Raw genomic sequence first — 12,880 nt, 5'->3', positions numbered from 1 at the left:
TAAGTTTTTTTTCTTTTTTTTTTTTTAATTTTTGGCCCTTTCTGACTTCCCTACATGCCAGGAAGAACTGCTGCTACTGGCCTGCCTCAGAAGCAACACAGGACCCTGACATTTCCAACTCTTTTACTCCCTTTCCAACCCAACAACTAGATAATTGTTATTTTAGGGGTAAAGGAAAAGCACCATTTTCTCTTCTCCAACTACCTCTCTATCAGCAAGTGCTGATGAAAGCAGCAATCCTTTTAGAACTCATTGGCATGATTTACTTGGGAACAAATTTGTGTACATCGACAAGATGTACTGACCAATATGAATTATTGTACATTTTAAGCCCGATTTAAGTCAATGTTTAAGCCTAAATATACACATTTTGATTTCTACTTGCCTTCTACTGCAGATGACATAATCATGATAAGTCTCTTTAAAGAGATTGAGTTCTGTTTTCCTTTGCTTATCAACTTAAGTGAAAGGGTCAAACTGTGAGGCATTTCATATATAGCCAGCAAAAAAGAACTTTATGCTTTTCTTTTTATATGAAATGATTGATTTTGTATTTTAACAATCAGTGTTTAAAATAATGATTATTCTACCAGTATATTGTGAAGAGACTACTGGCATTAACTGGATGAGGTAGCGTCTTTATTTTTCGCATTTTTCTCAACTCAGTTCATTTCAAGTCCCTTTGCACTCTGTGATGGAAATATTAATTCAATCAACCTAAAATAAACTCAGTTAATCTAGGGTTTGTTTATTATTTTGTTTCACCTGTCTCTCCGGAATTTTCTCCATCCTCACTTCCCTTCACATTTGCATTGAAGTTCCAAGGAGGTTATGTAGAATCAAAGCTTAATACTCTGGGGATCTAATGTACAACATGATGACTATAGTTAAAAATACTGTTTTGCATACTTGAAAGTTGCTAAGAGAGTAAATCTTAAATGTCACCATCATCACCACAACAAAAGTGGTAATAATGTGAGGTGAAGGATGAATTAACTGACTTTATTGCAGCAGTCATTTCATAATATATACATGTATCAAACCATCACGCTGTCTTGCTTAAACATACACACTGTTTTATGTCAATTAAATCTGAATAAAGCTGGAAGAAACAAAAAAATGCTTAATATTGTCATCACTATTCTACACCTGTATCTGCTGTACTTTCTGCATTAGTGTTGTTGTGTAACAAGCTATCAGACTTGTACACTTCAAATAACACCCATTTATTATGTTATTATTCTTAGATCAGAAAACCAGGTGCACTTAACTGGTTAAGAGTTAACTCTTTAGGGCCTCCTCTGTGGCACAGCGAATTGAATGCAGCGCTGTGAAGCTGTCTGCAGCCTCTGCAGTGCAGGTTCAATTCCCGGCCGGCCAGGGAGATAACCACATGTCATGGCAGACCTCTCCTGTCTCGCCCGCTGCTCCCCTCAGCAGTGTCTTTGGTCCATCTGCCTGTTCTGTTCCCCACTCTACTCAACCCACTGTGTCACCCAGGAGGCCCTGACGTACACTTCTGCTACAGTTGAAGAAAAAAATTTAAAGAAAAATTAAAAATTTTAATTTATTTTTGGTGAAAGGTATAAGAACCTAACTGATGGAAAATGACTATTCAGTGCAAGTATTCCTACTCAAAGGGACACATTTCTAAACCTCAAGTACTCCCATGAAGCCCCTAAGTTCCTTTTGACATTCTTAGGGTATAGGTTTCATTTTTTTCATACTATTTACTATAAGTATATTTTAAGAACGATGGTATTTGGTACACTGCATGGTTTTTAGTAAAAATATATATATATATATATATCCTCTTCTGATAATATCATTTCGTGTAATATAAATAAGTCTGTCTCTTACCTTTCTCAATGTTCACTTTAATATTTTTTTAGTAATTCATTACTAGGACATCATTTATTGACCTCTAAAGATGCAACAGACACTGTTGCCTGCTGTGAATTTAATGAATGACTGAGACCTAATACCTACCTCTAAGGGGTATGTCTATTAAAAAAAAAAGGCTTAGGCATATGAATAGTAAAAGTTCACTAATAAAATTGTGATGCAGGGAGAGTGATTAACTCTACCAGAGGCTTCTGATAAAAGTTCCTGGAAAACGTCAATTTTAAACTACTTCTGTGAGAAAAAACAATAAAAGCTAAGAATTTCAATCCTCATCCTAGCATTTTTTCTGAGTTCATCGGCAAATATATACACTTTTCTCAGTTTTCATTTTCTTGCCACTAAAATGGGTATAATAATACTGACTCTACTGTTTTGTTATGAGAGTTAGAAATTTTGAAATTTAAAAGGTTATAAATGTTCAAGTTTACATAAGCATAATAATGGTGTTCGTCATTATTTCCCTGTGCACCAGAGCTAATTATCTGTTTTCTATGCAATTTTTATTTATTTCATTTTAGTTAGGAATTTTTGTGTTATTCTTACTTCCCTTATTTTTCATAGCAGTGACAGTCTTAAGGAGTACTGACCAGAAAGTACCCCAATCTGCATTTGCTTGATGATTTTTCAAGATTGGAAGAATTATTTACCATCATTTTTCAGGGGATTTATTGGGTGGCTCAGAATTCATTGTGAAGGGATTCCCACTCCCAACCCCTTTTCAACACTTTAAAAGTGCTGTTGTGTTTTCTGGGTCACATGGTTTCAAATGAAGGTTCTGAGATGAGTTTTGTTTATTATTCAGTATAGGATGATTATTCTCCCCCCATATGATATCTTTTTCCCCACCCTTTTGGTGTTTTTAAGAGTATTTTTTTTAATCACTGGTCTTAACTATATTTTTTATGATGTAATGTGGTGTGGTTTTCTTTTTTTGTATTTGTCCTGCTTGGGAATTAAAATTTGAGAAAAGAAAACTATAAAAATTAATTTTCAAATGTGTCCCCTCTTTCTGGGATTCAATTAAATACATATTACTACTCTTGATATTGTAACACGTTACTGATGAACTGATAATTCTTTTTTTGATCTCTTTTTTTCCATCAGTTTATTCTTCTAATGTATATAATTTTTTCCTTCAGTTTATTCTTCTAATGTATATAACTTTTAAGTAATTCCATACATTTATTTCATCTTAGATAATGTTTTTTTTTTGTCTCTAGAAATTCTGTTAAGCTCTTTACATCTTCCCTGTTTCCCCTTATTATTATCATATTTTGCTTTACACCTTTAAATTACTAGTGATAGTCCTTAAAGTCCTTCTCTGATTATTGTATCATTCTGTCATATGTGGGTACTTTTATGTTATGATGTCTGTGCCTCTTTGAGCTGTTTTTGAGTGGATGCTAGCTATTGTGAATTTTAAGTCACTGAGTACAGGATTTTGTTGTCTTCTCTTAAAATGTGTTAGACTTTGTTCTACCAGTTATGTTACAATTAGCCTAGACTCCTTGAAGATGACTTTAAAGCTTTATTAAGACTGAAAGATCTTTATTCTGGGTTACTTTAGACCTACTGCTAAGGCATGATATTTTGGGGCCCCTTTTGTGCCTTGGGTGTTACATAGGACCTGCCTTTATCTGGTTGAAATTCAGACAACTGTTAGCATTGTAAGAACTGTAGATATTACAAAGCTAAAATGTCTTTCTCTGTGTGTCTCTTTCTTTCTCTTATCTGAACTTTTGCATTGCAAATTCCAGCAGCCCAGACTTTTTCAAACTTTGACCCCCCAGGGCCTCCCTGGTGGTGGAGAGGTTAAAAACAGCACTAACAAGCTATTGCCAGCCTCAGTGGCATGAGTTAGATCCCAGGCTGGCCAGGGAGCAACCCACAGGCACAGCAGACTCTCCTATCTTGCCTGCTGCTCCCCGCAGCAGTGCCTCTCAGCCAATCTGCCTGTTTTGCTCCCCACTCTGGTGAATACTCTTACACCCCAGTTCTTGTATGCATAAATAAATAAATCTTAAAAAAACAAAAACAAAAGCAAAAAACCTTTGACGTCCATCTCCTTCTCCTCCACTTAGTTTTGGTACATGATTTTGGTTCATCGTCAAGACATTGTCCAGTTGGTAATCCAGGTAGATTATAGAATTGACCTCCTTTCTTCTCTGTTTCTCAATGATACTGATTTTACACAACCATCTCTATAAAGCATGAAAACATGTTTCTTATATTTTCCTAGTGTTGTGTTTTTTTTTTTTTTTTAACTTTTATGTGATGGGAAGATGAATCTAGTTCTATTTAACTTCAAGAATGGGAGCAGAAATCACTGTTCTCATTTACATTCTCTACATTATCAAAAACCTAAATTCCAATTACCTGAAATCTGTATCTGTTCATTGGACTTTGAAATGATCACCCTGACCCTAGCCTCCATGTCCCTCCCCAATACATCTGCAGAATATTGTTATATTAATCTCCCTTCACCATCCACTATTTCCCATTTGTATCCTTTTCACTTAAAAAAGAAAACCTGTGTTTTTCCCTCTTTTAAAATACACAGACCAATTAGAAGACAATAGAAGAGTTTATGAATAAATATATATGCATATATTTTCTTTTAAGAGGAGTATCTAGATTATTATCTGAAAATCTCAGTGTTTATATGAACTATTAGTACCTATGTATCAATAAAAACTGAATCAAGTTTTGGCAAGATATGGTCATCTGTGGTTTCAGTCACTTACTATAGCAAGTCATGACAGAAATACCACCAGGGTGGATTTTCTTGTTTCAGGGTCCGTAGAATTTAGAATTGAAAAGATAAAAGAAAAATAAACAGAGAGGAGAATGCATGTGCAAGCAACCACACAGTTTACTTTTCAAAGGTTTTCAGGGTGGGATATGGAAGACTTAGGAAGCTCTTTTTCTGTCTTTCCAGAGATTGAAGTGTGTGCTGCTTTGTTATTTTGTCCCTAGAACTAATTGATCAGTAACTGCTACTCTGATAGTTGGTGAGTCTTCCATAAACTGGTGTCTTTTCCACAGATAATCCTGGTTTCAAAGATAGCCATAAAATCTGAAGCTGTATTCCACATAACGTTTCCCCTCTGTGCCAGCAATAATGTTAAAATAGTGTAGTATATTTATATACACTGGGTGTTAATTTATGTGTGCTTTGCATTTATATGCACATGCATGCGTGTGTATGTTTTAGTGTGTATATGTATGTGTGTATGATTGTTAAGAACCAATCACTAGCTTTCATATAGAGGGAAATGTTGCCAAATAAATATGCATATAAATTCCTATTTATTGAAAATGTACCTATTATAGCAACATAAAAAAATCAATGTTTGTCCAATTATTTTCTGCAGGCGGTATCATGCATTGCAGCATAGCTTCTCATTAGATTAAATCAAACTGTTCTTAAATACCATTTTACCAGCTGTTCCTGGATAAAGGGTGAACAGAACAGTTTGTAGTAGCAAATACGTAGCTCTCTGGCAAGTGTCCTTGCCAACATTGCTACCAGCTGTGTGTTGTTTATAAAAAACAAATGCCCTTAGTGGTTTTTCTTAAATTTTATGGAAGTATTTTTTTCCAGAATAATTTCACATGTTTCTTAGGGAGAAAAATGTTGCCAAAACCTGTAAAAATAAGTCAAATTCAAATTATAATTGCAGCATTTTAGGCTTTAATTTAGAACAAAGTACAACCATTACAACACTAAAATATAGATGCATCAAAATAGAGTCAAATAGATTTCCCAATTCCCTTAAGCAGATTTGTATATATCAGATTTTAAAAATGTTCTACATTTTTAGTCGTCTAAACTGGGGTCTAATCAAATAGTTAATGGTCACAGCTTCTTCAATAGTGTCCCAATATGATATTAAAGGGGCATATTGCCTAACTTTTTGCCTTATTTACAAATTTTAAATAATTTTTATTAACCCAAATCTAACTACATTTTTTTCTGCAGAGAGATCCAGATGCTGAAGAGTCTTAACCAAGATTATACAACATATTCGTTAGCAGGATCACAAGGTCACATAAATTCCAAAGGTACCATTTATATTATGTGAATGAAGTTTTGTTCCTGAAGGTATAAACTGCAACATCTGACTTCAATTCCAGTTCAGTTCTGACCATATCCTGTTGAACAACAAAGTTTTTATAAGTTATCAAACGCAAGGGAAATGCAAAATATTTACATGTTCACTATAACAAAAATGAAAAATTTTTTTTATTCCATTTTTTCATTTTTTTTAAGTTGAGGTGACATTGGTTTACAACATTGTATATGATTCTGAGGTACAGGTTCACACCTCTTCAGCTGTATGTCACCATCCTGCCCCATCACCAAGGCACCCACAGTTACCCCAAGTATATAATTTTACATCAGATGGTATAAAAGAGTAATTATTTCCTCATTTTAACATTGGTCTCTTCTTATTTTTCCTTATCATTTTCCTCTTAAATTGTAGTTTCTTTATAAATAAGAATGCACAAACAACATAAATAGATATATGTGTATATATAATTATTTTGGAAAGTATAAGAAGGTAGATACCTAGCTAGTTAGTTTATATTGCCTTTTTCTATATCTTTTTCTCATCCTAATACTTGGATAGCTTTTCATCATTTTGAAATCACTGTTTCTTCTGTGCTTGACCATGAATTTCAATCCACATCTGAATCTCAGATTGAAGGAAACAGAAACAAGAAAAATAACCAAAATTTCTGCGAAAGTTAGTATACATCAATCCAGTTGAAACTAATTAATGTTTACCTGGAAATAGGCATAGAAGCCATTCTTTGCCATATAAATATTTTTCAGCAATTCACCTAAATACGAGTGTTGGGAAAACCAAATCATCACAACATAAATAGTGCAAACATGGTGAGCCTGAAATGTTTCTTGTGGTAGTAATTGGCATCATGTGAGCCAATTTTTGATTTTGTAAAATGGTCTTATTTGTCATAAAATTGTTTGATTTTGGTTGGATGGAATCTATTTAATTTTTAAATTTAATTTGCTTTTGTGTAAGAGTTGTTTATGGATGGAATTTATATAAGCTTTGTGTTTGAAGACATTTAAGTAAAATAATAAATATAACATTGGGAGTCCATGATAAAAAACAAATAAACAAAAAACTTTCAAACACTGACCTCCTCACAGATATTTCAACCAACATTGCTTCTTTCTGAAAACTTTTATTGGAAGACTTATGTCTCCATTATGGAATATAATTCATTTGTGACAGGGATAAAAGAAAGATATTACAGCTTAGTTGTTGGCAATCTGTCACCACCCATTGCCTAACACAGAAATTTATGCCACAGTCTCCTACTCTATACCCAACTCCAACCTCCACAATTTGAGAAATAGTAAGAATATAATGGGTAATATAAAAACCTGAAAAGTTGAAAGGAAGAAGATAGCATTAAAGAGTTTTTTTTTAATTTAAAAGAGAACAACATTGATACTAAGTCAAAGAAAGACACAAGAAAAGAAAAACATAGGCTACTGTCCTTTATGAATATTAATGTAAAAATCCTATGCAAAATATCAACAACCAAATTCAACAGCATATTAAAATGATTATAAACCATAATCACTCAGGATTTATTAGTGGACTGCAAGGATGGCTCAACATGCAAAAAGTAATATAATTAGATATATTAATAGAATGAAAGAAGAAATACATCATTTCAGTAGATGAAGAAAAATGATTTGCCAAAATTCATTATCTTGTAACAATTAAAACAAAATAAATTAGGAATAGTAGGTGATAAACTTCACATAGTAAAGGTATATGTGAAAAGCTCACAATCAGCATTATACTCAATAGTGATATAAAAATTTGTCCTTTAAGGCTAAGCAATGTCTAAGAGACAAGGATTCCAACTTTGTCCACTTCTCATCAACATAGTGTTGGAATCATAGCTATAACATTTGACAAGGGGAAAAAAGCCATCCAACTTGAAAAGAAGTAAAATCTCTGTTCAAGGATGACACTCTTATCTGTATAAAATTAAAAATTCTACACATACATATTAGAACTAATAAATAAATTCAGAAATGATGGCAGGATATAAAATCAACACAAAAATCAATAAACTTTCTGTACACAATAAAAGGAATTAAGAAACCAATTCCATTTATAATAGCATTAAAAAGACCAAAATATTAAGGCGTAAACTTTACCAAGGAGGTAAAGTTTTTACCAAAAAAATACAAGATACCGCCAAAAGAAATTGAAAGGGATACCAATAAATGAAATGACATCCATTTTCACGCATTAAAACATTAATATTACTAAGATGTCAATACTACCCTAGCAATCTAAACATTTGATGCAATACTTATCAAACTCCCACTGATGTTTTTTACAGAAAGAGAAAATTATATCCTCAAATTTATATGGAATCTGAAAAGATTCCTTGAAAACCATAATAATCTTGAAAAAGTTCTCTCAGAGGCCGTATACTTCCTGATTTCAAAACTTAACACAAAGCTAAATGATGAAAACTCTGTGCTACTGGCATAAAGCCAAATGTATAGAATGATGGAATAAAATGAGAGTTTTTTTATTTTATAAACCCTTGCATACATGGTCCAGTAAATTTCAACAAATGACCTAAAACTATTAAATGGATCAAAGACCATCTTTACAATAAGCGGTGTTAGCAGAACTGAATTTCTAGATCCAAAATAATGCAGTTGGATCCTTAACTAATACCATATAGACAATTTAACTCAAAATGACCACTATTAAAAATAATAGTGAAAAATATAAAATTCTTAGAAGGAAACATAGAGGGTAAGTTTCATGATCATTGGATCTCTTGATGATTTCTTGAATGTGACATTAAAACTGAAGCAACAAAGGAAAAAATGGATAAGGTGGGTTTCATTGAAATTAAAAAGACTTGTGCATCAAAGACCATTATCAACATATAAATAAGTAAACCCAAATAATAAGAGATAATGTTTTAATATCATATAGATGATAAAAAATGAACATCCAGAATATACGAAGAACTTAATCTCAAGGGAAAAACCCAAATGATCCAATTAAAAATAGGAAAGGAACATGAATTTAAATTTCTCTGAGGAAAATATATAATAAGTATATGAAAAGCTGTTGAACATCACCCATCATTGGGGAAATGCAAATGAAAGCAATGAGATACCACTTTATACCCATTAAAATGGCTACTACCAAAAGATAAACAAGCTAAGAAACAAACTGAAAGTTCAAATGCTGATGAGGTTATAAAGATATTGGACAACTTGTACAATGCTTTTGGCAATGTAGAATGGTATGGCTTCCATGGAAAGCAGTTCCTCAAAAAATTAAACATGGAATTACCATAGTATACAACAATCACACTTCTGGGGATGTCCCTCAAATTGTTGAAAGCAGAGACTCAAACAGATATTTGTAAATCCTTTTTCATAGTAATATTATTCACAGTAATAGAAAGGTGAAAGTAACCAAAGTTTCCATTGAGGAATGGAAATATATACACATATATATCACATTTGGTTATTTATACACACACATACATGTACAATGCAATATCACCCAGATTTAGAGGGAAAGAATGTCTCACACATGTTACCACATGGATGAAACTTAAAGACTTCTAAGGGGAGTAAGCTGATCACATAAAGACAAATATTATATGATTCCTCTTATATGTAGTATGTAGAACAGTCAAATTCATAGAGCAAATAGTAAAATGGTGGTGTCTAGGGGCAAGTAATTGTTTCATGCCTGCACAGATTTGGTGTGGGAGATGATAGTGTTCTGGAGATGAATGGTGGTGATGGTTGCACAGCAATGTGAATGTAGTCATGCCACAGGGCTGTACACTGGAAATGGTTAAAATGGTATTTTTTTTTTGAAATTTTATTCATGCATACAAGAACTGGGGTGTAGGCTAGAGGTGCAGGGATGAGAAGATTCACCAGAGACAGAGTAGGGAGTAGAACAAGTCGATTGACTGAAATACCTTACTGAGGGGAGCAGCAGGCGTCGAGACATGAGAGGTCTGCTGAGCCATGTGTGTCACCTCCCTGGTCAGGGATCCAACTCATGCTGCAGTGACTGACAATAGCTTGATAGCACTGAGATTTTAACCCCTGCGCCACCAGGGAGGCCCTACAATTGTAAGCTTTATGTTACGTATATCTTACCACAATAAACCAAAGAAGAATAACGCAAGGAAGAAGAGAATAAAAGAGAAAACAGAAGTCAAAGGATTTAAGGAGACTGGACTTGGGAATAAATATTAGAAAAATGGTTAAAAATGAAGTAGAGAGGAGGTTTTTGGTTCTCTCTCTCTCTCTCTGTCTCTCTCTCTTAAGTATCCACTATGCAAACTATTGAGAAAGAAAACTGAGTAGAGATAATTTTTAAAAGATTTTTCTATGTGCTTCAACTTCTGTTAATTATCTTAGATATGTCAGTGGCAACCTACATGGCTTATCATTTATTTTGCTTAATAAACTTCTTTTTTAAATGAAAATCCATACAAACTTTTACACAGAACACCAGAAATATTGTGATAACACTTTGGCTTGCTCACCTCTGTTAAAACTAACTATATCTCCTCTAAAGGTAATTTCTGATATTAGAGGCCAAGAAATTGGAACATATATTGATTAATCAGTTTTTCTTTTTATATTGGGAAATAATACTTTGTAGACTTACTTATCATACTTTGAGTCAATCTTACCCTAATTTTTCCCCAAATGGAGATTTTTTTGAAGCATTACATCTCTCCATATTTGATTTTCTCACTTAAGAAAACAAATGGAACATTAAAAAAATAGAGAATGACCTTTTGTAGTGGAAAAACGCTAAATATTCTATTTTTAGAATAACAAATGAACAGAGAAAATGAAAAAGGGCAGAATAAACATTTCATTTGACAATCTGTCACATACAAAACAGAGCAGCAGAGCTGTGATGAACAGATCGCTGCTGCAGACAAACCCTCTACATATGGAAGAAACAATCATTTCTCCTCGAATGCTCTTGCTTTTATTCTTCTTCTATAAACACCATTCTCTGTAAATCTACAAATATAGAGCACACAAGCATGAATAGAGGGGGAAATGAAAACATAGCCAATTCAAGAGCAAATGTGTAAATTTAATTTACCACCGAAGAATATACGACGTGTGTATAGGTAACTTAAAATGCTGTTTTCATCCCTTTAAAATAATGAGTATTTTCAGCTTTCTATTGAAATAAATACAATAGGAGAAATTTCTTCTTTCTTGAGCCATTTTAGAGTTAAAATTTAGTTGAAGTATTCAATCAGTTTTCTTCTTTGGGCAACACCCAAATTCACTTATTTCTTCTTTAAAGATTCTTTAATAAGAAAGAATCTCACATCATGAAAAAACTACGAAAGTTTGGCTTGATCCTCTCAAAAAATGTCAATTTCTATAGTCCATCTGAGCCTCTAGTTCCACTCAGCAAAACTTTTATTTCCCTTTGTGCAGGTCTCTTATTTCCATTTGTTTTTACGGCTCTATTAACCTTCTCAAGACCACTGCTTAATGACTTGCCACTCTCGTCCTTCTTCGTATGGACTCATCAGATTATTGTTCTAGCTGAATTGTCAGGAAAGCTTTGCATTTTGCATGCATCTGAAAGCATCCCTATTTTCTTTAAAATGTCCTTAAATTCATTAAATGTCAGATTCTTCACCAGTAAACTTGTATAAGGTGGTATGTGAATTATGAACATTAATAAAATAGCTATACTCGTCAGGGCTCCCCAGTGAAACAGAACCTATAGGATAGATGATAATAAGTAGATATGTAGGCAGATGGATTGATAGACAGATAGATAGACAGACAGATTTATAGGGATACAAATTTAGATATAGGTGAGGAACGTTATTATAGAAATTGGGAGTTCTGGGAGCTGAGCAGCCCCATGGTCTGATATCTGTAAGCTACTCACCATCCAGAAAAGTCCATGATCTTATTCAGTCTGAGTTCAAAGGCTTGAGAATAAGATTATGGATGACAGTTCTGGTCTGAGTTGAAAATCTAAGAACCAGGAACATCAGTCTCCAAAGGCAGAAGATGGATTTCTGAGAGAGAGAGAGAGAGAGAGAGAGAGAGAGGGGGGGGGGGGGGAGGAGAGAGAGAGAGAGAGAGAGAGGGAGGAGAGAGAAAATTCTCCCCTTTTTGTTCTATTCAGACATACAAGTGATTGGAAGGACACATCTTTCAGAAATTTAAAGGTTAATCTCTTTCAGAAACACTCTCACAGACACAATCTGAATTAATGTTTTACCAGCTCTCTGACCATCCCTTAGCCTAGTCAAATTAACACATGAAATGAACTATCCCAATCACTTACACTTACTGAGTACTGTCTGTGTTGAGCCCTGTGATTATTGTTCTATGTTGAGATCCATGTCATCATTCAGTAGTTAATAGCCTGGATGCCGGATTCAAAGTGCCTGATTTGAAATCTTGATTGATTATTTTCCCAAGTTATTATCATGTAGTCAGGATCAAGCTACTTCAATTCTTGACCACTCAATTTCCTCATTTGTAAATAATAGTACCTCCCTTATAGGACTGTTAAGGGATTAAATTAGTTATTAATAAAGCTGCTATTTGTTAGATAAAATTACCCCTAACAGAGATTAAGTACTTCACATCTTAAATGCATATGAAGTGCTTAAATATTATAAATACTTTTTTAAAAAGATTTATTTATTTATGCATACAAGAGCTGGGGTACAGGCCAAAAGTGCGGGAGATGAGAGGATTCACCAGAGACAAAGTGGGGAACAGAACTGGCAGACTGACTGAAATACACTGCTGAGGGGAGCAGCAGGCAAGTCAGGAGAGGTCTGCTGCGCCATGTGGGTAGTTCCCTGGCTGGGGATCGAACTCGTGCTGCAGTGACTGTGGATAGCTTCATAGGTT

This window comes from Talpa europaea (genome assembly GCF_964194135.1).
Source record: "Talpa europaea genome assembly, chromosome: 6".
Lineage (NCBI taxonomy): Eukaryota > Metazoa > Chordata > Mammalia > Eulipotyphla > Talpidae > Talpa > Talpa europaea.
Note: the sequence above shows the minus strand (reverse complement) of the source record.